The sequence below is a fragment of the Anomaloglossus baeobatrachus genome, chromosome 3 (assembly GCF_048569485.1).
Source record: "Anomaloglossus baeobatrachus isolate aAnoBae1 chromosome 3, aAnoBae1.hap1, whole genome shotgun sequence".
NCBI classification, from domain to species: Eukaryota; Metazoa; Chordata; class Amphibia; order Anura; family Aromobatidae; genus Anomaloglossus; species Anomaloglossus baeobatrachus.
In genome coordinates this window covers 637182460-637208778 of record NC_134355.1, presented here as the reverse complement: position 1 = coordinate 637208778, position 26319 = coordinate 637182460, and positions in this window count along the sequence as shown.

Sequence of the window (26319 nt, the reverse complement as noted above, 5' to 3'; positions counted from 1 at the left end):
TAGAATATAAGACAAATTTTCAGTTGTTTCACACTTTTTTGTTAACTATTTCATTCCACATGTGTTAATTCATAGTTTTGGTGACTTCAATGTGAATCTACAATTTTCAGAGTCATGAAAAAAAAGAAAACTCTTTGAATGAGAAGGTGTGTCCAAACTTTTTATCTTTACTGTATATATATATATATATATACATATACATATATATATACAGTTAGGTCCAGAAATATTTGGACAGTGACACAAGTTTTGTTATTTTAGCTGTTTACAAAAACATGTTCAGAAATACAATTATATATATATAATATGGGCTGAAAGTGCACACTCCCAGCTGCAATATGAGAGTTTTCACATCCAAATCGGAGAAAGGGTTTAGGAATCATAGCTCTGTAATGCATAGCCTCCTCTTTTTCAAGGGACCAAAAGTAATTGGACAAAGGACTCTAAGGGCTGCAATTAACTCTGAAGGCGTCTCCCTCGTTAACCTGTAATCAATGAAGTAGTTAAAAGGTCTGAGGTTGATTACAGGTGTGTGGTTTTGCATTTGGAAGCTGTTGCTGTGACCAGACAACATGCGGTCTAAGGAACTCTCAATTGAGGTGAAGCAGAACATCCTGAGGCTGAAAAAAAAGAAAAAATCCATCAGAGAGATAGCAGACATGCTTGGAGTAGCAAAATCAACAGTCGGGTACATTCTGAGAAAAAAGGAATTGACTGGTGAGCTTGGGAACTGAAAAAGGCCTGGGCGTCCACGGATGACAACAGTGGTGGATGATCGCCGCATACTTTCTTTGGTGAAGAAGAACCCGTTCACAACATCAACTGAAGTCCAGAACACTCTCAGTGAAGTAGGTGTATCTGTCTCTAAGTCAACAGTAAAGAGAAGACTCCATGAAAGTAAATACAAAGGCTTCACATCTAGATGCAAACCATTCATCAATTCCAAAAATAGACAGGCCAGAGTTACATTTGCTGGAAAACACCTCATGAAGCCAGCTCAGTTCTGGAAAAGTATTCTATGGACAGATGAGACAAAGATCAACCTGTACCAGAATGATGGGAAGAAAAAAGTTTGGAGAAGAAAGGGAACGGCACATGATCCAAGGCACACCACATCCTCTGTAAAACATGGTGGAGGCAACGTGATGGCATGGGCATGCATGGCTTTCAATGGCACTGGGTCACTTGTGTTTATTGATGACATAACAGCAGACAAGAGTAGCCGGATGAATTCTGAAGTGTACCGGGATATACTTTCAGCCCAGATTCAGCCAAATGCCGCAAAGTTGATCGGACGGCGCTTCATAGTACAGATGGACAATGACCCCAAGCATACAGCCAAAGCTACCCAGGAGTTCATGAGTGCAAAAAAGTGGAACATTCTGCAATGGCCAAGTCAATCACCAGATCTTAACCCAATTGAGCATGCATTTCACTTGCTCAAATCCAGACTTAAGACGGAAAGACCCACAAACAAGCAAGACCTGAAGGCTGCGGCTGTAAAGGCCTGGCAAAGCATTAAGAAGGAGGAAACCCAGTGTTTGGTGATGTCCATGGGTTCCAGACTTAAGGCAGTAATTGCCTCCAAAGGATTCGCAACAAAATATTGAAAATAAAAATATTTTGTTTGGGTTTGGTTTATTTGTCCAATTACTTTTGACCTCCTAAAATGTGGAGTGTTTGTAAAGAAATGTGTACAATTCCTACAATTTCTATCAGATATTTTTGTTCAAACCTTCAAATTAAACCTTACAATCTGCACTTGAATTCTGTTGTAGAGGTTTAATTTCAAATCCAATGTGGTGGCATGCAGAGCCCAACTCGCGAAAATTGTGTCACTGTCCAAATATTTCTGGACCTAACTGTATATATATATATATATATATATATATATATATATATACAGTGCCTACAAGTAGTATTCAACCCCCTGCAGATTTAGCAGGTTTACACATTCGGAATTAACTTGGCATTGTGACATTTGGACTGTAGATCAGCCTGGAAGTGTGAAATGCACTGCAGCAAAAAAGAATGTTATTTCTTTTTTTTTTTTTTTTTTTTAATTGTGAAAAGTTTATTCAGAGGGTCATTTATTATTCAACTCCTCAAACCACCAGAATTCTGTTTGGTTCCCCTAAAGTATTAAGAAGTATTTCAGACACAAAGAACAATGAGCTTCACATGTTTGGATTAATTATCTCTTTTTCCAGCCTTTTCTGACTAATTAAGACCCTTCCCAAACTTGTGAACAGCACTCATACTTGGTCAACCTGGGAAAGACAAAGGAGCATTCCAAGGCCATCAGAGACAAGATCGTGGAGGGTCACAAGGCTGGCAAGGGGTACAAAACCCTTTCCAAGGAGTTGGGCCTACCTGTCTCCACTGTTGGGAGCATAATCCGGAAGTGGAAGGCTTATGGAACTACTGTTAGCCTTCCACGGCCTGGACAGCCTTTGAAAGTTTCCACCCGTGCCGAGGCCAGGCTTGTCCGAAGAGTCAAGGCTAACCCAAGGACAACAAGGAAGGAGCTCTGGGAAGATCTCATGGCAGTAGGGACGTTGGTTTCAGTCAATACCATAAGTAACGTACTCCACCGCAATGGTCTCCGTTCCAGACGAGCCCGTAAGGTACCTTTACTTTCAAAGCGTCATGTCAAGGCTCGTCTACAGTTTGCTCATGATCACTTGGAGGACTCTGAGACAGACTGGTTCAAGGTTCTCTGGTCTGATGAGCCCAAGATCGAGATCTTTGGTGCCAACCACACACGTGACGTTTGGAGACTGGATGGCACTGCATACGACCCAAAGAATACCATCCCTACAGTCAAGCATGGTGGTGGCAGCATCATGCTGTGGGGCTGTTTCTCAGCCAGGGGCCTGGCCATCTGGTCCGCATCCATGGGAAGATGGATAGCACGGCCTACCTGGACATTTTGGCCAAGAACCTCCGCTCCTCCATCAAGGATCTTAAGGTGGGTCATCATTTCATCTTCCAACAAGACAACGACCCAAAGCACACAGCCAAGAAAACCAAGGCCTGGTTCAAGAGGGAAAAAATTAAGGTGTTGCAGTGGCCTAGTCAGTCTCCTGACCTTAACCTAGTTGAAAACTTGTGGAAGGAGCTGGATATTAAAGTCCACATGAGACACCCAAAGAACCTAGATAACTTGGAGAAGATCTGCATGGAGGAGTGGGCCAAGATAACTCCAGAGACCTGTGCCGGCCTGATCAGGTCTTATAAAAGACGATTATTAGCTGTAATTGCAAACGAGGGTTATTCCACAAAATATTAAACCTAGGGGTTGAATAATAATTGACCCACACTTTTATGTTGAAAATTTATTAAAATTTAACTGAGCAACATAACTTTTTGGTTTGTAAGATTTATGCATCTGTTAATAAATCCTGCTCTTGTTTGAAGTTTGCAGGCTCTAACTTATTTGCATCTTATCAAACCTGCTAAATCTGCAGGGGGTTGAATACTACTTGTAGGCACTGTATATATATATATATATATATATATATATATATATACACACACACACACACACATATATACTGTATATGAAAAAATGGCATAAACCGAACATCCAAAACTGCTGTGGTGCAATGCCTTTGTTCCGGTGGGGTGGGGGCTGTACTTTACATCATGAGTACTATTGGGTGTCTAAATCGACCAACTGATGTGGTATCACTTCCGTTCTGGTTCCCGCACTTCGACACTTCGAAAAAACCTGCTGCACACTCTGCACCCACCATGACTCAAAGTGTCATCAGTAATGCCAGTTTCAGGTCCTGAGCTAGCAGCTGCTCTACTTAGCATGCGCCAGTTGTCATTTCCAATGGGTGCATAGTAGATATTTGTCACAGTGAAAGTGCGCTCTCTCACTGGCTCTGACCCAAAGTAACGAGCCAGCAGGAGAGTGCACTGTCATTGCACATTGTAAGAATACTCGGTACACACAGAGACTTGCACCACCCATGCAAGAGACATCACTTGTGGGGACATCGCTGGTCTCTGCATGCCAAGTATTTCTACAATGAAAACTGACAGTGCACTCTCCTGCTATCTGTTATGTCTGATCAAAGTCAGTGAGAGAGAGCACTGTCAGTGGGACAAGAATCTACTGAGCATCTGTTGGAAAACCAATGCATACTCGGTTGAGTAGGGACTATTCCGACCCCATGTATTATGGTGAGGGCAGAGGCTGCAGCGGTCACCGCATCTTCTTCCTCCTGATGATGCTTCTTTGCACTGGGAGTTCTCAAACAAAGTGTCATCAAAAAAAGAAGTATTAGAAAAAAGCACTTTGAGTAGTGAGAAAAGAATATGGACTTTTAATTAAAGTTTATTAAAAAAAAATAGATTAGATTATTTCATTTAATAGAAAGTCATTTAGGATAGAAATTATTTCTGTTCATGGCTACCCCTTTAACTAAGAAACCCATGTTCACTTTTGTAAATTTTTGCTAAGCTAAAGTAGATCAATGTATGAGCTTTGGATGTGTGTTCTAAATCTGAAGAATCCAAGTAGGGTCTCCAAATTACTTTTTGTCTGTAGGGCCAGGGTTCTGGGAGCAGGAGTCCTACGCCTGTCACTCATGCATCTCTTGATTTTTAAAATTGAAATATCAGGTCACATCATGTGTGTTGTATGGACCAAACCTCCTTGCTTTGCAAAGACACAATGAGGAAATCGGGGGGTGCAATTGATGCCACTGTCCTGCTGTCGCTATCTGCCTAAAAGGTTTTTAAATTTCAAGACTCCAAGATGGGTCTCCAAGTTGTGTCTTGTCTGTACTGGCAGGGGTATGGGGGCACCAGCCCTACACCTGTCACACATGTATCTCTATATTTATTATGTCAATAGTCTAGGAAGCTAATGCCTATTATTAATGCTTTTTATTGTCCCTCCGTGGATAATAACTTGTAAATCTGTGGCTCAACGTTGGTCATTTTAACCATGCCACAGACAAAACCCAAACCACACCCTTTTTCCAATTCGTTCTACTTTGGCAGGAGGAAATGTCACATGGGTGATGGCAGTGATAGACATTCTACAGACACCCAGGACTGCGGAGTGTAAACCCAAATCCAGTGCAGTACCCATTGAAGCGCAAACTGTGCGCACAACAGTGGTAGTCCACTCGTGCCCTATCTTTCTCTCCCCACTGTTTATGTGCTTTGAGTACTATTAAACACTGCAATGAAAGGTGAGTGCCATCCTTTCCTTCTTTGAAATCTCCTACTGAGACGTCTGACATCTGGATTGAGCAACACCGCTGCACAGTGAGTCTTCAATAGCTGTTCCCGACTCTGACCCGCCTGATTATTGTATTCATATCAGCTGTGCTGATACCTTCTCTGTTGGCTGTAAACCCAAATACGGGTCTTTTCCGCTGTTCTACTGTTTGGGATGGTTGGGACTTGTGGATTTATTTTTGGTTCAGTCATTCAAAGTTGTAGCAGCCAGAACTTTCTCATTTTTACATAAGCTCATGTCTTGCCTTTTTTTGTGCCTGTAAGGCCTTTTTCACACACCAGGGATTCTGGTACGTATGTTTTTGTACGTATCAAACTCATGGACATATGCAGACCCATTAAAATCAATGGGTCTGTGCACACATCAGTGATGTTTCACTGACCGTGTCTCCATATGGTGAACACGCGTGTTGATGATTTCCGCACCGAGTTATATCTATTTTATTGGCATCACTGATGTCCCATGGACCACACTATGGTATGATCCATGAAACATGTACCGGAAAACACGTGCATTGAAAATAAAAAGCTTTTAAACTCACTTTCTCTAGCGACATTGTCTCCGGCTGCTGCTCTCCTGCATATGCATTTATACACTGCACAGCCGACCTGGAAGTAGCTGCAGAGGGGAGACAGCGGCGACCGGAGACAGCATTGTGAGAGAGATCAAAACCACAAAGAGGAGGAGCAGAGACCAATGAGGATAATTGCCTAATCTACATGTGCTATCACTGATCACGGATAATACATGAATACACGTGTGCCATGAATTACGGCACACAAAGGGACATATGCATTGCGTCTGTGTTTTTCACTGATGTGTGAAAGAGGCCTAAAGCTGTGTTTACTTTTTGCATAAATCCCGTGCTTTTAGTTTTCTGCATGTGTCCTTACCAAACTATGCAACAACATTCTTCTCTGGTTATTACATTTTTGCTGCATTTTTTGCTGCATTATCTAACTTATTTGATAACTTTTTGGTGCAAATCTAAAGTCGCTTTTTTAATGTTTTTATGTTAAAGAAAAGCTTCAAGTCTGTACTTAAAAAAGTAAATGTGTTTTTTTTTTTCTCGGGTTACACCTAGAAGCCTATAAAGGAAAAAAGCACCAAAACTGCAGAATTTAGCAGCGTCTTTAGAGTTTTCATAAAATAACATCCAATTTGCTTTGCCAGCTAAACTCAGCAGAATTTCTACACAAAAAAATCTCAGCAGAGAAAATGCAGCATTCACGTTACATGTGAACACAGTCTAACTGTCCAAGTAAAGTGGATGTGTGCAGCCCCGGTGTTATTCAGGTTGCTCGGATCCGGGATCATCTTGGCTCGAGGGGTCCGGACTCGGCTTGGCGGACATCCTGATCTGTAAAAGGGGGATATTTACTGGGGAAAGGTTTGTCACGCCACCTGCGGGTTGCGGTAATGGGAGTACCGCCGCTGCTGGAGAGATGACCGAGGCAGATGGTGGGAAGCAGCAAGGTGTCAGTCTCTCCACAGGTAGGGAAGGCCCCGGGCTCAGGGGTTTAGTAGATTTGGAAGGACAGGGTGAAGGGATCAGGGTACTCACTGCGGGTAGTCGTGGTGCTGGATGAGGTTTAGAATGGAGACACACACACTGTAAGTAAACCAAAGTCTCTGCGTACAGCTGCCGCTGCCAGGAGCCCATCCAAGTACCCAGTCCCACCGGTGTCACTTAGTGATTCGGAGCCTGCCTCTGTGTACAATTTGTAGTCCGTTAATGGTCCCCGTGGCTTGAAGCTGTTGGGGGCCCTGCTCACTATGTGTAGTGTAGCCGTGCTCTTAAAGGCTGGCATTTGGGACTTCAGTGGGTCGCTGTGTCTGGAAAACCCTGTCCCCCTCGTTGTGCTGATGCCATCAATCTCTGAGCATGTAGGGAAGTCCTTGAAGATCCTCTCCCTCTCAGGTAAATTGTCAGGACGTTGAATCGGCCCCTGACCTAGGGTCCTGTACCCCATCGTGTTCGGTATCGTTCAGTTCTGTTGGTCCCTTCTGCTGCCGACAGTCCCTCCAAGACTACGTCCATCACACCCCTGTCCAACGTCCCTGCTACCGTTCCCCGACTCCTCTAGACCCGAGTCACTGCTTGTGACCCAATCAGTTTCCCTAGCTCCCCAGGAGCTCACTCTCCCAGTTTCTCACTCTTTGGAGCCTACTTCTTCTCTCTTTGTCTCCCCCTTACAGTCTGCTTGACCCCCTAGGTGGGTGGCCCTTTTTCCAGCTAGACCAACCCACTGGTGTGTCTGACAGTGTCTGATTAAGTTTTGAGGTGCAGATGGGAGTGACAACGGTTTCCTAGGTACTTGGAACCATGGGGGGTAGGTCCTGCACCCTGGGTAAGGATGCAGTTCCCTGTGGCACCCTGATGTATTCAGGGGCGCCACAGATGTGATTTTATGAAAACTTCGCCCATGGTGCTTCTAAGGACGTTGCAGAACTATGCGGCTTTGGTGTATGTTTTCTTTATAAGCTCCTGGAAAAAAAATGCATGTAAATAAAGTTTACTTGCAATTGTAAGTGCAGAATCAAAGCATTTCTGTACTATAAAAAATAAATAAAAGCAGTGTTTCAAGGAAATGCATCAAAAAAGGTGGAAAACACATAAAAAAATGCAGCAAAATTCAATAACCAGGGAAAATTGTTATTGAGTAAGTGGTATGAACTCCTTCAGAAAACATGCAGTTAAAATGTACATGAAAAAATGCAGCATTTATACTACAGCTTCAGACTTATTTAATTTATGGGTTTACTGGAGAAAAAAAATCAAAAAACACTCATTATAAATAATGTGTTCACTGTATTGTTCGGGTCATTATGGTTACAAGGATACCAGATATGTCTGTTTTTTGCTCATTTGTAATGTTTGTCTTTCTTCTTTTTTTTAATGTTCATTAATAATATTTTTTTTCAATTTTTTTAGTGATTTTATAGGAAGAAAAAAATCTGGTTTCTATTTTACCCCTAGACTACAGTTTGCCTGCAATTTAGGAGAATACTGTACATTCAAGTGTAGCACCCATGGGGCAGGGGTTAAATGTACTCGTCGCCAAGTCAGTGATGTCGAGTCCGGAATGTCACGGGTGGCCCTGCCCGACTTCATGGCCCCGAGGTGTACAATAAAAGGGGATGATGAGGATGGGTCATGGAGTATGTTGGGAGTTGTCTCGTGACGCCAACTGCGGTATGCGGCCAGGGAATAGCCGCTGCTGTAGTCGCTGTCCTCTGGGGCGGGTGGTGTCGCAGTTAGGATAGTTCAGCTTCTTGCAGGTTAAGCTAAGCCCCAGGGAGGATGATGGAGGTAGCAGTGGCCGTTGGCGCCGAAGCGCGGGACAATGGCGCCGGTAATGAAGGGGATGGACATAGTAGTTGCAGTTATGGGTCTTTACTCACTGTCCATGGGTTGCCCGGGAGGTGCCAGTCTTCGCCGTGTTGGGCTCCAGCCAATCCTGGGTAAGTTGGAGGTAGCCACTGGTGCTTGAATTTGTCCTATCCTAAGGGATACCCCGTCAGAAGTGAGGAACCCGGGCTGAGGTTCCCGCTCCAAGCCTCGGGCCCGTGAAGAAAAGAGAGAAGAAAGTGGTATTGTGTCGCCAGAACTGAAGTCCCAACTTGACTGAGATTGTGTTAAAGTTGCTCCTGCTTCTACCCCAAGTGGTGCCCACCCCCCAGGTGGTTGTCCTAGTGACCGGGAAAGTCCCATACTTCGTGATGGCCACCCCCTATTTAACCTAGTCTAGTCCCCAGTGAAAAGGCACCTAAACTGTATGTAATGTAGAATGTGGAACACCGGTGATTAACCCCCTCCTTACCCGAGTTGAATACTGCACCTTAAGTGAGGTGAAGAATCTGAAGAAAAGAGGACAAGTTATTTAATTGCATGTAAGTATGTAGAGAATACAGAGACACCAGCCCTTCTCCACAGAGTCAAGGAATTAAAGTGCACCAATCACTAGGATTTTCCTATATAACCTAAAGCCAGTGCTATCCTGGCACTATCAGGCTGATTCTATACATACCTTGAGTTGTCAGCTCGGATGTACAGGTTTTGAAACACAAACATGTAGAGTTTGTAAAATGAGCAGTTTTTTGAGTGACAGCAGCTGACGATCAGCTGATAGCTGGGGTGGATATTCATAGTGATTTCCACCCCCCACCTGTCCATCCTCACCCTGTTATTTATGCTAATTCTATTATAGAATCATTTTACTAAGTGACTAGAAGGACCTGTGCTGATGTCATACCCATGTGACCAGAAGGGGCTTGTCCTCAGCAAACAATAGCTGATACCAGGAAGCAACATTAATTCGTAAACACATACAGATACATACACACTTATACATGGGCACATGTACTGTACACTTGCAGAAACAAGACATATTAGGTATTCAGTCTCCTTACTTTGCAACATCCTATATGTAGCTATATCCCCCATCCCTGGCGAGTGGTGGAGGCTGACCACTGACCACATAGTTCAAGGATCAGTTGAAAAGGGGCTGCAGTAACCACTTTGGAGGAGGGAAGCACAGCACTGACAAAACTGATAACAGCTTCCTGATGTACTGTCCCATATTGTGAGCCCATCTTCTGCTCAGACCTGAGATTCATGAAGTAAGACGAGGACAGTGGAGGCAGCAGGAGACATATTGTAAGTGATGCTGTTCATCCTCCACTATCATGCCTTGTGTGCTAGTTGGCCGGGCCCCCTAACTTTGCAAATGAGTACTCACCATTAGGATGTGCCGCACAAGAGGACATAGGAACCAGCCAGTGAGTACCATCATCAGACTGCTGGGGGATGGGTTAATTGGTCAGAGCTCCTATCTTCCTGCATGACACATACCTTTTTGCAAAATCCGCACTCATCACAGCGCCATACTTTCTTGTAGTTTATAGTAATTGCCTAGATGGCCAACACTTCACCCTCTGTTATCTCTGTAAGGACAAGTGTGAGGGACCCAACACTGGGCTCCTTGACTCAAGGGCCCCATAGTGGCCGTGTGGTCTACTGCTATCGATGGTATGCCCCTGCATGTAAGAGATAAAGTAAAACATAGAAACCTTCTTTTAGATAACCGAGAGTGACCCTATATGACAGGGCCACCTTTTTTTTTTGTATAATTATTCCTTGTGGCACTGTGATCAGCATTTATAATTCTTCTGTTTTTTGTCACATGTGAAAAATTAAATGCAAATCTAAAATATGAGCACACATCAGCAAAAAATGGATGCATAATTTATTAATCCAATACCCATGACCAACTCTACTCTACTCATTGGTTATACAAGACTGTTGCATTATTATTCTTACACCGAATGAATAGGTACATTTCAAAATAAAAAAAATTCCGACTCTTTGGTAGAATGAGACAGGAAACCCATTATTTTCTTCCACGATCTTGCAATATGGTTTTCCTAAAATGTTTAGTTTATTTTACAAGCTGAAATTGTTAACGCTGTACTTGCAAATTGCCAGCCTGAGTTTGTAAGTCCCCCGCCAAAACTGAAAGTGATATACACAAACTATTGGCTCTAAGGACTTTAATCTACTCTAAGTTCAGGTTTTAGCTGTGGCTTCTATAAACATGGTTTAATACATGGAACGTTTAGCCACCATATATCCTCCTAAGATTAGGGCGTTTGTCTTCTTCTGGAGCGGCACTGTTTAGAAAGTCTCCATCAAGAGTAATCACTATTTTATTGTGGTTTACACTAAGACATAGAAACGCGTCTATATTTGCTATTCAGATGTTTCTTCTCAGACGGGCCGTCGGACATTTTTTAAGTGTGACATTAATGTTCAGATTTGTATTTTGTAGTTTTTAATTACATTTTCTCAACCGACGTTTTGGACAAGGAACAAATGTGTACACAAGACTGTGATTTAATGCATATGCTTCCTGAAATTAGAAGTAAAACATCATGGACATTTTGGAAGCAGTAAATACATTTTTTTTTGTATCTTTAAAGACTTAAAGTAGATTTATCACCGAAATGGTCTTCACAATACAGTATCGTGAAAATGAATTTGCCCCTATGTTCTGGTTTCTTTTATTTTTGCATATTTGTCGCCCTCAGTTCTTTCAGATCTTCTAACGCAATATTAAACGAGCCAACAACATTAGACATAGATTTATAGCCTTTTCGAGAATGATATCTTTAAATGAATGTCTGGCATTTTTAGTTGTTTTTTATCAAGGCATAGTGTGTTCATGGTTGAAACTGTTCAGTTTTCTTTATATCTTTTTTACATAAGGTTATGGCTATTTTCAGTCAAAGTATGGCAATTACTGGACTTAGTTGGGTAGAAAAATGTAAGGGAATGGCCTGAAGAAGATACTCATATTCATTGCTCCGAGGCATTTGTACATGAGCATCACCATCTGCCGGAGGACCAGAATCACCAGGGACTGAACTGTAAGAAGTGTGTTTCCTCGTGGGAAGAGTTAGAAGGGGACGCTGAATCAGGTGACAACTGTGGCGCAGTTGCAAAATATAAAAGGCTGGGCCGGCAGCAAGAATGCTAATTTGGAGCCAATAGGTGGCGCTGTGCTAGAGTTTGTCTCCTTTACTGGAGAGACAATTTGAATATTTCCCAGAGGGGCATTGCAGCTATAAGTCCCCTTACCTGGCAGCCAGACTGGCTTGCAAAGTCTCCTTAAGGAGAATAGTGTTCCCCCGTGGAATTTTAGGGGCATTGCAGCTATAAGTCCCCTTACCTGGCAGCCAGACTGGCTTGCAAAGTCTCCTTAAGGAGAATAGTGTTTCCCCGTGGTCCCCACATAGCTTTCTCATGAGCCAGATCAGACACCCCCATACTTTGCACTGACGAGGGGCAAGCACCCCGAAACACCGTGTCTGCAAATTGGGATTCTGATCTGGCTTATATATCCTGAGTCATATTGCAAAGGATTGTCAAAAATCCACTTGTGACTTTTAGGATCGCTACTTCCAATAGGTGGCGCTGTGCTAGAGTTTGTCTCCTTTACTGGAGAGACAATTTGAATATTTCCCAGAGGGGCATTGCAGCTATAAGTCCCCTTACCTGGCAGCCAGACTGGCTTGCAAAGTCTCCTTAAGGAGAATAGTGTTCCCCCGTGGAATTTTAGGGGCATTGCAGCTATAAGTCCCCTTACCTGGCAGCCAGACTGGCTTGCAAAGTCTCCTTAAGGAGAATAGTGTTTCCCCGTGGTCCCCACATAGCTTTCTCATGAGCCAGATCAGACACCCCCATACTTTGCACTGACGAGGGGCAAGCACCCCGAAACACCGTGTCTGCAAATTGGGATTCTGATCTGGCTTATATATCCTGAGTCATATTGCAAAGGATTGTCAAAAATCCACTTGTGACTTTTAGGATCGCTACTTCCAATAGGTGGCGCTGTGCTAGAGTTTGTCTCCTTTACTGGAGAGACAATTTGAATATTTCCCAGAGGGGCATTGCAGCTATAAGTCCCCTTACCTGGCAGCCAGACTGGCTTGCAAAGTCTCCTTAAGGAGAATAGTGTTCCCCCGTGGAATTTTAGGGGCATTGCAGCTATAAGTCCCCTTACCTGGCAGCCAGACTGGCTTGCAAAGTCTCCTTAAGGAGAATAGTGTTTCCCCGTGGTCCCCACATAGCTTTCTCATGAGCCAGATCAGACACCCCCATACTTTGCACTGACGAGGGGCAAGCACCCCGAAACACCGTGTCTGCAAATTGGGATTCTGCTCTGGCTTATATATCCTGAGTCATATTGCAAAGGATTGTCAAAAATCCACTTGTGACTTTTAGGATCGCTACTTCCAATAGGTGGCGCTGTGCTAGAGTTTGTCTCCTTTACTGGAGAGACAATTTGAATTTGGAGCCAAGAATTGAAGAAGAGCAAATGTGTATGCAGCAATGCAGTCCCCTGTCATCTGTGGTGGAATTATCTGGAAGTGTACTGAGCACAGATGAACTCGAAAAGTGAATAATGTCACTAGAAGAACTCGAAGACCAAATATTGGTAATATAATAAGGGATCCCAAAGACTAAATACCAAATACCATTGCCAGAGGAACCCAAAGATCAAATACCATCACCAGGAAAATGCAAAGCCCAAATGCCATCACTAGAGGAATCCAAAGATGACACGTACCATTACCAGAGGAACTCAAAGAATGAATACTGTGGCCAGAGGAACTTGATCGAATATTGTTGTCAGATGAACCTGAAGACCAAATACAATTGCCAGAGGAACCCAAAGACTGAAAACTGAATACTGTCACCAGAAAAGGATCAGACTACGTGGAGAAACAGCAAAGCCAGAACACAGAGTACTGTCTCCGGAAAAGAGGACCAGACTACTTGGTCAAACACCGAAGACTGGATATCAAAAACCAAAGACTCAGAAATGAACATTTTTTACAGAGCAGAATTCAAGTAGGTTTGGCTGTTACTTCTTGCCTTGACGTACGATACTGAGAGAGAACATAGCTAATTATAATAGTTAACTGTTGGTGCAGTGAATTGCAACACAACTGCACCGTGTTTAGTATACCACTAACATACATAGCTTTATGTGGCGCTTAAGATGTCTTGCTTAATTGTATGTTATGACTCTAAGTAAAGCCTGCTTTACACGGTACGACCGATTGTGCGATTTCACAATCGATCGTACCCGCCCCCGTCCTTTTTGCGTCACGGGCAAATCGCTGCCCGTGTCGCACAAAGGTAGTAACCCCCGTCACACATACTTACCTCTCGTGCGACCTCGCTGTGGGCGGCGAACGTCCACTTCCTGGAGTGGGAGGGACGTTCGGCGTCACAGCGACGTCACACGGCCGCCGGCCAATAGAAGCGGAGGGGCGGAGATGAGCAGGATGTAAACATCCCGCCCACCTCCTTCCTTCCACATAGAGACGGCGGCGGCCGCGGGAGGCAGGTGAGCTGCTCATCGTTCCCGTGGTGTCACACGGAGCGACGTGTGCTACCACGAAAACGATGGTCAACTAAAGTAACCGATATTATGGAACCTAACGAGCAGTACCCGACTCACGATTTGTGAGCGATACTGCGTCGCTAGGAGGTGTCACACAGGCCGGCATCGCCAGCGATGCCGGATGTGCGTCACAAAAACCGTGACCCCGACGATCTATCGCACGATAGATTGCCTGGTGTAAAGCAGCCTTTAGGCAGCACTGATGATCCCTTTGATGAAAGGATCAGGATTTGGTTAATGATAAGAGAATCTGGATACAATAAACTTCAGTGATTTTATGCAGCTGATCAGTTGAGTGTAAAAAACACAGCGATGTGTGCTTCACAGCAGGAGAGCAACATCCAAAAAATGAACCAGCACTGTGTGTAACGAACAGCAATTTCACAGCAAGGGCCAGATCACTGCTCAGTGTCACACACAGCGAGATCGCTAATGAGGTCACTGGTGCTGACTTAGCAGCGATCTCGCTAGCGATATCGCTATGTGAGAAGTACCCCTAACTGTGAAACATGCTTAACCATTCCTCTTCTATATCCCTTTTCCAACAAAATAAAATCCTGTTGTAGTCTACACCAATTTGTCCTTACTACATGTTGCATTTTTGGACCATGTTTTACACTTGGTATAGTTGACAGGATGCAACATTCCAATGCAGAAATGGCGGATCACTCAGTGACCTACCAGGGACAATATTCCTCTGAAGGCCATGTTCAGCTACATGACAAAGTTTACAATCTACTGCTGTGAGACTGGCTAAAACAACTGTAAAGCATGCTACGCATGCACCCCATGACCCCTGCCATGCAGGCAGAAATAGCCCTGTGACTTTGGACAGAGAGGCACCACAGATGGTTATGTTTCTACAACCGTGAGACCATGATATGATGCAACCTGGACCGCATTTAATGGACAAAAAATCCGGTGTTTGATAGACACAGGTTCCCAGATGACCACTATGCCAAAGGGTACTTCTGATGGCTTTTTCCAGAGGTTGCCCTTTCCAGAAAAGAGATGACCATACGACTGATGGCTGCTAACTAGTTGCCTATCCCCATTGCAGGTGTGGTATGGATGAAGATACGTTTCTGCGGAATGAAACCTAGAACAAAAAGTGATGATTTGGTAAAAGACTCAGACAAAGGTTGACCTACTGTAATTCTGCGAATGAACATTTTGAGGGAGGTGGGACAGTTTCTGACAGATGGACAATCATGGCATGGTTGGCCCCTGAGTGGTACAGTGTTACTCAAATAGAAACCATTGCAGCAGCTTATTCTGCTCAGTCAGATCCCAAATTTAACATGGTGTATTCAAATCTGTAGAAAAATTGGTGATGCCTCCCTATTGCTCTTTGATGCTTCCCCTGGGACAGACAGTGCTCGCCATGTGAGTCTGGGACCAGGTACCATTGGAAGGAGTGAAGGTGCTTGTCAAGTCTCCAGAAAGAGAAGAACAAATACCTGGATCCTTGGTTGCCCACACGCAGACCACTGTGTGTCAAGGACAAATGAAGGTGAGGTGCCTGAACTTTAGTGGAACAAACTTGCAATTAACCCCTAAAAAGGAGGTGGCCAGAATTTACATAATGCCAGGAGACCTCACCAGTTCAGTGCTATACAACTGATGCAGGTGGAATGAGATCCATGGACTCTGGATTTGTTTCTGGAGCTGAAACACCAGGAGGGTGAAGCAAGAGCTAGCTGGGACCTCCTAGAGCAGATGGAAGCCAATCTAACAGAGTTCTCTCCTTAACAAGTGGGGAAGGTTGAAGGGTTACTGAGTCATTATCAGAAGGTGTATGCTGGCCACGAGGACAACTCATCTTTTGATCTAACTAGCAGTTACTAGCAGGTACCGATGGCTGACCAATGCACCCCAGATATTTCAGCACCTAATAGAAAGATGTCTGAGATATTTGAACTTTGAGGCAACCTTGATACATCTCAATGACATTATCATCTTTACTTCCACCTTCGAGGTGGCCCAAATTAATCTCTGAACTAGCGTGCATGTGTTACAACTGAGTCCATACCACAAATGGATATACTCTGTACTGTACATGTTGTTGTTGAGTCAGATTGGTCAGGAAATCACCAAGGTAGAACACAACTCTGAGAAGGATTTCATGAGAGCCATCATCAATATTTGGGTATCAGAACATAGACACCAGCTACAAACACTGAGAAAGTTGGTGGAGCAAAAGTTCTGAGAAATGGACCATCCAGATACAACACCAGTGCTACAGATTTTCCTTCAACCAGGAGATCATGTGCTGGTCAGGAGTAAGAGCCCAAAGAACAGTTGGACTATTGATGGGAGGTTCAGGGAGTTCACCCTTGCAAATCAGTCTATGAATTCCGACCTGATAAGCCAGAGGAGGCACCAGGTTGTAACATGCTTAGTGAAAGAGAGAACCCCACATTTGAAATCCGAAAGAAACAGTGGGATTCTGTATGTAGATGGTCTGCAAGTGAGAAGGATGAGTGGTTTGCAGTAATCACTGAGCCCCAAGGAGTGGAGTCAGAGGATGCCGCCACATGAAGCACCCAAAGTCTCAAATGTCCTTGTGTAACCACCTCAGGAAGAGTTTCATAGAAGGGAGCATGCCAATGCATGTATGCCACCCACAAGATATGCACAGGATGAGGTTATAGGGTAATGTCAGGGAGACAGACTGAGACAGCCCTGAAGATCATACATATATCCCACTACTGCCACCAATTTGTCAAGGAGACAGTCGGGTGTTGTGTGTCACACAGATATACCACTTCTTCCACCAATTTGTCATGAAAATTGCCCCAATTGACAGGGAAATTACACAATTAGGCAGCAATTAATGTCAAGGCCTTGGCTAATTCCTCTACTAAGCCGATTATTGAAGAACTGACATTAAGAGTATAGTATATACACAACCAACTGATTCCAGCTCATGGAAGATATATATATATATAAGCTCCACAATAACAAAAGGAACTACTATTAGCTTCCACCACCAATTGTTTTGCAGCCTGATTGGATACCCATAATGGGTAGCATATGGCTTCAGAGATGCGATTGTAAGAGCAAGAGGAACAAACCTATTCAATTTATATTTAATTCAAAAGTAGACAGTGTTTATAAAAATTTAAAAAAGTTGTTAAAAAGGGGAATACAACAAGATAACTTATACAATTACATAAAATTAAATGTATAAACAAAAGAAAATTACTAAACCGGATGATACTGAAATGGCTCACAGTTTAGAGGAGATAGGTGATCTTAGCAAAATTGGACAGAACCCACAGCAAGCTCTACGTTACAAGGACTGACAAATGACCAAACCCAATTTCAGCTCTTTATTAATTCAAAGTTATGCCCACATACTTTCCCTTGATGACCATCTACTCGATGAAGATCTTCTACAGTTAAATGTTGCCCATGTGCCATGCATTCTTCAGCACAAGTGCAATACTCTGCTTCTCCTGTAAGTTTAGGTTCTTTCCCACTGGGGACTGGACTAGAGTAGATAGGGGGGTGTCCATCACAAAGCATGGGACTTTCCCGGTCACTAGGACAACCACCTGGGAGCAGGCACCACTTGGTGTAGAAGTAGGAGCAACCTTCACACAATCTTCAGTCAAGTCGGGACTTCAATTCTAGCAACACAACACCAATCTTCTTCTTCTCTTCTTTCACGGGGCCTGAGGCTTGGAGTGGGATGCTCAGCCTGGGTTCCTCACTCCTGGAGGGGCAAATCTTAGAAAGGACACTTTTAAAATACCAGTGTCTACCTCTGACTTAACCGGGATTGGCTGGAGCCCACCACAGCAGTGACCGGTACCTCCCGGTCAATCTAAAGACAGTGAGTAAAACACCAGGAACTGCAACAGTTGAGTAAGCCTTTTGATTGCTGTCGCCATCACCCCACGCTTCGACGCCAACGGCTACTATCCTCCTCATCATCCTCCCAGGGGCCAGCTCCACTTGTGGAGAGCAGAACCATCTGGGAACCAACTATGACCATCTTCCCCGGAGGACTGCGACAGCAGCGGCAGCTAAATCACTGGCCGCATACCGCAGGTGGCATCACGAGGCCTCCTCACCCACATCCACTACTACCCTCATCCTCTTCACCACCCATCCTCCATCCATTCCTTTTATTTTACACCTCGGGGCCACAAAGCCGGGCAGGGCCACCCATGACATCCCTGGACCCAACATCACCGGTCGGCAAAGAGTAACAGTTTAACCCCTTGCCCCGTGGGTGCTACAACTTGTCGTCACAAACAGGATAACGTGCCTGCAACAAAGGAGTACTGTTCGCCTTACAGAACTGTGTTAAACATATTGCTTAAAAAGGACAATCGCCATTAACCATTCCGCGCGGGAAGAAAAGGGGGCGTGCTGTCGTTGGCAGCACCCCGAAAAGCACACAAACAAAGGCCCCGCTGCTGGAGGTGAGTGCTACCCACCTGGGCAACCAGGCGGAACCGGAGGGAAAAGACAGAGGACCAGGATGATCCGGACACTGCACCTGTAACACTGGAGCTGGACTCACAGCCTTGTACTTTTGGCAAGGAATGGGCACTGCAGTCCTTGGAGGAAGCATCTCTGCTGAGTGTCGGTGTGGACTGACACTGTTATTTGGCAACAGTATGCCCCCAACAGGGACTCTACCAAGGTCCCCTGTGGCCCACCCAGGTCCGTGGGGAGTCCAGCATTGGCAACATAAACCCTTGGAGCCCCGTGATGGAGGAAAGACTGAGGTAATTGCGATCCAGGCTCTGCAGAGTGTTTTACCGGATAGGCGCTCTGGAGCAGCTCCTGAGGGTAAACCCGCTCTTGACACCATGGACATTCTAATAACGGTTTGCCGTTGTTGTGGTAAAGCAGGACAGTTTGCCCACGGATGTTTCACATGTGTCCTGAACTGGGGGCCAGAACCAGTCCTCCAGCACCACCAGCAGCCAAGCAAGAATAACTTTTTTCATATGCAAATGTTGATGTTTTATTGCATTGATGATACTGATGACCGGTAACTGTTTGACTGTTTGAACCTGTTGATTGATGGTGCCTCCCATGAAGGGAAGAATATTAATTTGTTTACTTGCATATAAAATGCGATATACCAGTGTTATTTTATTGCTTAAATTCGCTGTGGGTGAATGTGGCACCCCTGAGGCCTCAGTTGCCATAGGGTTCTGCAGCTTATTTAAGCTTCAGTATTCATCTCGGGTAAGGAGGGTGTTAATCACTGGTGTTGCAGATTTACCCTTTACATACAGTTTAGGTGCTTTCCCACTGAAGACTGGACTAGGTTGGAAAGGGGGGGTGGCCATCATGACATGAAGCATGGGACTTTCCCAGTCACTAGTCCAACCACCTGGTAGGTGGGCACCACTTGGGGTAGAAGTAAGAGCAAACTTTACACAATCTTTAGTCAAGTTGGGACTTCAATTCTAGCGACAAGACACCACTCTTCTTCTTCTCTTCCTTCATGGGGCCTGAGGCTTGGAGCGGGATGCCCAGCCCGGGTTCCTCTCTCCTGGAGAGACAACTCTTAGAAAGGACACTTTCAAAATACCGGTGGCTACCTCTGACTTAACTGTGATTTGCTGGAGCCCACCACGGTGGTTAGTAATACTTCCTGGTCAATCTAGAGACAGTGAGTAAAACACCTGGAACCGCAGCAATTGACTCAGCATTTTGATTGCCGTCACCATCGCCCTGCGCTTCGGCACCAACGACCACTACCTCCCTCACCATCCTCCCCGGGGCCCGCCCGACCTGTGGTGAGCAGAACCATCTTGGCTGCTACGACCATCTGCCCCGGAGGATAGAGACAGCAGCGGCAGCTAAATCCCTGGCCGCATAATGCAGGTGTCATCACGAGACAATTCTCCTCACTCTCATCGACTACTACCCTCATCCTCTCCACCCCCCCATCCTCCATCCATCCCTTTTATTATACGCCTCGGGGCCATGAAGCCGGGCAGGGCCACCCCCGGACCCGTTATTACCAGCCCGGTGTCGAGTAACAGTTTAACCCCTTGCCCCATAGGTGCTACACATGCATAAGATGTCAGCAGACATTGGCATAGTGTAGAGGATGAACAGTCAATTAGGGCCAAAAGAAAGGCATCAGGTGGTTTATCGATTAGAGATAGAGCACTTATCCTGGACTGGGAGTGCAATCTAAGCTCTTGCCGGTAATATGTCGCACAAAATATGTGTAATATTGTCATACATCGCCTGTATAAACTGATGCACACAGGCCAACTAAACATATATAGCTTATACAAACATAAGCTAAAGTATAGATTGCTGGAAACATTATATATAGAGAGAGAATTCTTGGACAGGTAAAGCATTGAGTGGGAGCTACTTATAAGAACATTGTGAAGAGTCTTCATACATACATGTAGGCACACAGAAGCATGCAGCACCTACAGTATAGCAATTAAAAACTGGTCCATGGAATGTGAAGGGAGGGGCATACTAGGATTAAATCTCAAAATACATCTGTCATATTTCAAATAAAAAAGACTGAATTTGCTGATTTCTAAAAGATAAGCCAACTATCAAATATTTATGAGAGCCAACATGGTGACAGATGATGTCAGGGAAGACAAGGATAAGGCTTGTGAAATTTCAATATCCAATCCATTCATTTTTTCTACCAGGAAATGAGCAGCTATCAAATGAGACAATGACTGCACCATTTTTATCTATCCCTACTGAAAAGACATCCACTCTTGGCTCAACATATGGGCAATAAGGCGAGATAGTTGATGGTCAAGGTGTATTGGCTACTCCTAAAGTCCTCATACACATTAGACTAAAGTCAGCTGAACCCACTAATATTGACGCATTTGGCCGACAGTCTAATGTGTATGTACTTCCCTGACAGATGATGTTTGAGGGGTTTATGCTGGGTTCACACATAGCGACGCATCAGCAATCACGAGGGGCGACTTGACCTTATCAGGATTGCTGCTGCGTCGTTACATGGTCGCTGGTGAGCTGTCAAACAGGTAGATCTCACCAGCGACCAGTGACCAGCCTCTAGCCAGCAGCGATGGGTGGAAGCGGTGCTGCGCTTGGTAACTAAGGTAAATATCGGGTAACCAAGGGCTTGGTTGCCCAATATTTACATTGGTTACCAGCGCACACCGCTTAGCGCTGGCTCCCTGCACGCCAGAGTACACATCGGGTTAATAAGCAAACCCTTGCTTATTTAACCGATGTGTACTATGGCGTGCGGGGAGCCGGCAGCACAGGCAGCATGAGAGCCAACACCGTTTCAGACTACCAATCCTTTTGTTCTTCAAAGGTCAACTGCTGCTAGAGATGTTCTCCACCGACTCTTATATAGAGCACTCCTTTGTATGGGAGAGCCAAAGGAGACAGAAGTTGGCCCAATGATTAGCCAACCCATTGTTAAACCAAGTCACCTAAGGTCCATGAGGCTGAGTTTATGTCTTCCAATCTAAGGACATTTTGCAGTTTTGCACTTGAGCTTTCCTTGACTACATTTAGCCATGACTAATTAAGGAGTGGGGTTTTTTTAATTAATATTTTGCTCATAAAAATATACAAAATATACTGACATCATTTATTGTCAAAAATAACCCATTTTAAAGGAAGTTTTATTTGCTAATTGTTTAATGTTACTTGGTATTCGTTTGAAGATGGCGACAAAAGGATTTTAAGAAAGTTTCCCTTATAAGGTCGTTGGGAGCTATTTGTTTTCAATGATGGCATTTTGAAGTTATTGCTTACTTGCGGTCTTTTGTCTTCGTGTTGTGAAGCTGAATGAGTAAAACAAGACACATTTCCAGAATTGGCCGTAGATCAACCGGAACATTTTGTTTTGCTTATAAAGTAAAAAGAAAAAAAAATGTTAGATTAGAAAGAAAACTTCTTTTTCAAACTGTGTGCTTTTCATGTGGGATGTGTTGTATTTATGTTTTGCTTTTTGGATACCAGAAGCGGAATGCTTCTCGAAGGCTCCTTCATTTTGGCATGTGGATTGATGTAATGCTCAGGACAATCCAAGCACTGAAAAAACTGGATGAAGAAGAGAGAAATTCTGCAATGAACATGTTTCTCAAATTCATTTCAAATGAAGCATCTATTTAAATATGTTAAAAACAGAAGTTAAAAATGATAAAAATGGGTGCCGTCTTGTTTTTTTTCTTTTTCGGGATAGCCAAAGGTCAAGGTCAAGTGTAATAGAATTCTGGCACAAAACGCACCAGTTAATCTTCTGTGTGATGAACTCTGGCCAAGTCATATACACACATTGTAGTACAGAGTTAAAAAGTGTCTGAGGCCTCTCCAGAGGATTCAAGAGGGCTTCTGTTTAGGAGATAGTCTCTTAGGTAACACAATAATAACATATTGGGAGTACGTCTTGGTTAACGCATGAAATGTCTGAATCTTGCAGCTTGAAATCTTACACATGGTATTTCAGATTAGTAAAACAAAATCAATGGTCTTCTTAAAGATCAAGAGCAAGTCAAAAACATTTTTATTGTGGAACCTAAACTAATCCATTGAAGAGTTACTTCCTTCCTTCTAACAGTGGGTTAATAATCATCTAGAGGACTTTTTTTGACTATTTACTTAAAAAAGTTTTGATGATTTTTTTTTAAAACTGGAGGAGCTTATACATATGAGGCTGGAGCTACACGTCGATATTGGCCACGACTCCTGCCATGTGGCCAAAGTTTGCTAGGTGTTGTTACAAAAAAGTCCAAAGAAGAAAAGGTGCTCACCGGAGATGCTGTGCAAGAGGCTGTTTATTCTCGTATCCGATTACATGTGAAGGCTGTGAGGGAGGGGAAGCACAGGACAAAATGAACGATGGCCATTTCGCGCCTGTACACGTCGCTTCTACGAGTCCACCTGGTGGACTCGTAGAAGCGCCATGTACAGGCGCACAAAATGGCGTGGGCTTTGCCCAATTTTTGTGTACAACTAGGCAGCTGGGGATTGGAATCCGCAGCGCAGGTAGGCCCAAGTGTTGTGAATGTCAGTTATGCTTTTGCTGCTGTGAGACTCCCTCTTGTGGCCAGGAATGGTTTGACAGAGACCAGGTGTGCTGGAGCAATGAGCGTTTCCGTTGCTAACTCTCTGCCTATTTAAGCGTTGGCTTCATGACTGTCTGGGCCGGTTATCATTTGTTCTGTAGTTCACCAGCCTTTTCATCTTGCTCCAGACCACATCTACCCCAGATAAGTGCTTGGTTATTTCTTAAGTTGTTTTGTTCTATTGTTCTTATCTGGGTTGTCAATTATTGTGGTTATTGTCAGTTTATTTGCATAATGGAATCTTCCCTCTCTGTTGCTTTGCTGGGAAGCTCTCTGCAGCTACATTATGTTTAGAGTTTTTTCTCCTATAAGTCCATGTGTTTGTTGCTTCTTGAATTTGTAATTGTTCCTGTTTTCTGTTCATTGGTTTGACAAGAGTGCCTGATATAGGACGGAGTGCAGATCGTGCGATCTGAGGACCTTTTTGTACTATCAGGTATTTGGGTTTTTGTAGGGTTTTTCTCTGGCCACCATCAGCCTCTTTCCTATCCTTTCCTATATAGTTAGTGGGGCCTCACCTTTGCTAATCCTATCATCCATCTGTGTATTGTATTTTCCCATATCACCATAGTCTTTGAATTAGGATAGCTAGTTCTCCGGCTGGGTTCGCGGTGCTTAGGATGTTAGTTCACCCCTCAGCTACTTCTAGTGTTGATGGTTAGTAAGGGGATGGCGGCCAGATTAGTTGCCAATGCTCTTGTCACCTATTTGTCAATGATCTATTGTGATCTTCCATGGTTCCAGATCATAACACCCAAGTTTTCTGGGCCCTCCCTGCTGCGAATTGCAGTCCGCAGCCGCCCCAGAAAATGGCGCTTTCATATAAGCGCCATCTTCTGACGCTGTATCCAACTCTTCAGCGGCCCTGGTGCCGGGTGGCATGCTGGGTAATAAGGGGTTAATATCAGGGGTTTTTTTACCAGCTGGTATTAAGCCTGAGATTCTTAATATCAGACTTAAAGTTTGACCCAGCCATTAAGAATCTCCAATAAAGGGTTAAAAAAAAGACACCACACAGAGAAAAAATACTTTATTAGAAATAAATACATAGACACACTTAGGGACTCCATCTTTATTACTCTCTCTCACCCCTCCACGATCCTGGTCTTCTGTCTTCTTCAACCCATGCAGCTCTGCTATATTATAATGCACAGGGGGGAGGAAGAACGCTGCTGCTCCCACGCTGTGTAATCACTCAATAAATGAGCACAGACTGCGGGTTGGTAGGTGGTGACGTCACCGCTGCCAGTGTTCCCATAGTAACCGACCAAGTGGGTTACTATAGCAATGGTGTTCTCCGATCAGCTGATTCCGATTCTGAATAGCGGCACCCGTAAACAGGGAGTTAACTCCTGCAGGAGCCAGTGCATAGCGGCTCCGGTAATCGGGTGATCGGAGATCACCGATGCTAGAGTAACACGCTTGGTAGGTTACTATGGCAATGGTGGCAGCGGTGACGTTACATCTCCTAGTACCTACACTACCTAGACACATACTAAATCTGTCCCTAGCTCAGCAGCACCTCCCCCTATACTTGCTGACTGTGGATCACAATGCCAAACACAGCGCCATCAGGTGTCATATAGAGCTGATGACGCTGTGCGGCCACCCAATCACTGTAATGCCACAGCCGTGTTGGTTGTGGCATTAGAGTGTGTGACAGCCAATCCCTGCATGTGGGATGACTCTGTAAACAGCGCCAACATTCAGGGAGGGGGAGCCGAGGCATCTTCCTGAGCATCTCGCAAGTACTAGGAGCTCGCCGAGTATACCGAGCACTGAGATGCTCGAGCGAGCACCGAGTAGCGGTGAGCATGCCCACTCATCCCTAGTACTGTCCCCTCCTGGTTGTGCCCTCACAAGGTCTGCCATGCAGCCCCCTCTCCATACCGCTCCCCCCCACTACTCAGTCTTTATTCTGTGCTCCCTCACATTTTTATCATCCCATACTGTCTCCTCACTACCTCTGTACTCATCCACGCCCGCTCCTCTTATTGTGTCCACACCCATCCCCCAATCACTCCCCATACTGTGTCCTCACTGCCCATATGTGACGCCCTGGGCAAGCCAGGGGTCACAGGTCACAACACCACCACACCCTACACCCCAGTTAGGAACACCAAGGCTAACCTAAAATCCTTGTTGCCTTCCTCCAGGGGCTGATGTCCACACCAGGGGGTGGGCCAGGTGGTTGGCTCCGCCCACCGAGGAGTTCACAGCCCTGGAGGCGGGAAGAACCAGGCAGAACAGCTAGGGAAGTGAAGGAGTAAACAGTGAAGTGGTAGAGGAGGACAGTGACAGAAAAGTGACAGTTTGTAAAGCCTGAAGCTGGTCCGGGTGTGTGCCCTGGACTGAGACAGCAAGGTCAGCAGACGGCGGTGACTGTCTGCAGGGGAGACTGCTTGGAGGTTGCTGGAAGGACCGCGGATGGGTGGTGGCCCGGCGGTACCGGAGCGGTATACGAAGAGCAGTCAGCACCATTGACAGGGGCCTTTCGGATCCCGGCAAGGCTAGGAGTCACCGTGAATTTGCCAAATCTGTTAGTGAAGGGGACCTCTGGGTCTCCCAACAACCAAGTCCCGATTGAAGGCAACAGCCCAACCGTTGGAGAGAGACACCGCCACCGCGAGGGCACCAGTTTCTCAGGGCCAGCGCCTGCGGGCAAAGTAGGGCTCCTCCGGCCCATAACCAAGTCGGGGAGCGGGTTACCGGTGGGAACCCATCGCAACCATCATCATCTTAGGTGCAGGAAAAGGGACCATCACCGTCAACTACTGGGGAAAAGCAAGTGCAGCCGTCCGTTGGAATCGTCTTTCCAGCCGTGTGTTTTACCGAGAACTGTGTCATCGTCTCAGGCTGAGTGAGTACCACAGTGCCGCAAGGCACAGCGCTGACCCCGCGTCCCTGCACCCCAGCAAGCCCTGCATCACCCACCTCATCACTGGGCCCCGGGACAACTACCCCCTACCCACGGAGGGCAGAACCAACAACTTTGCTGCTCCCTGTT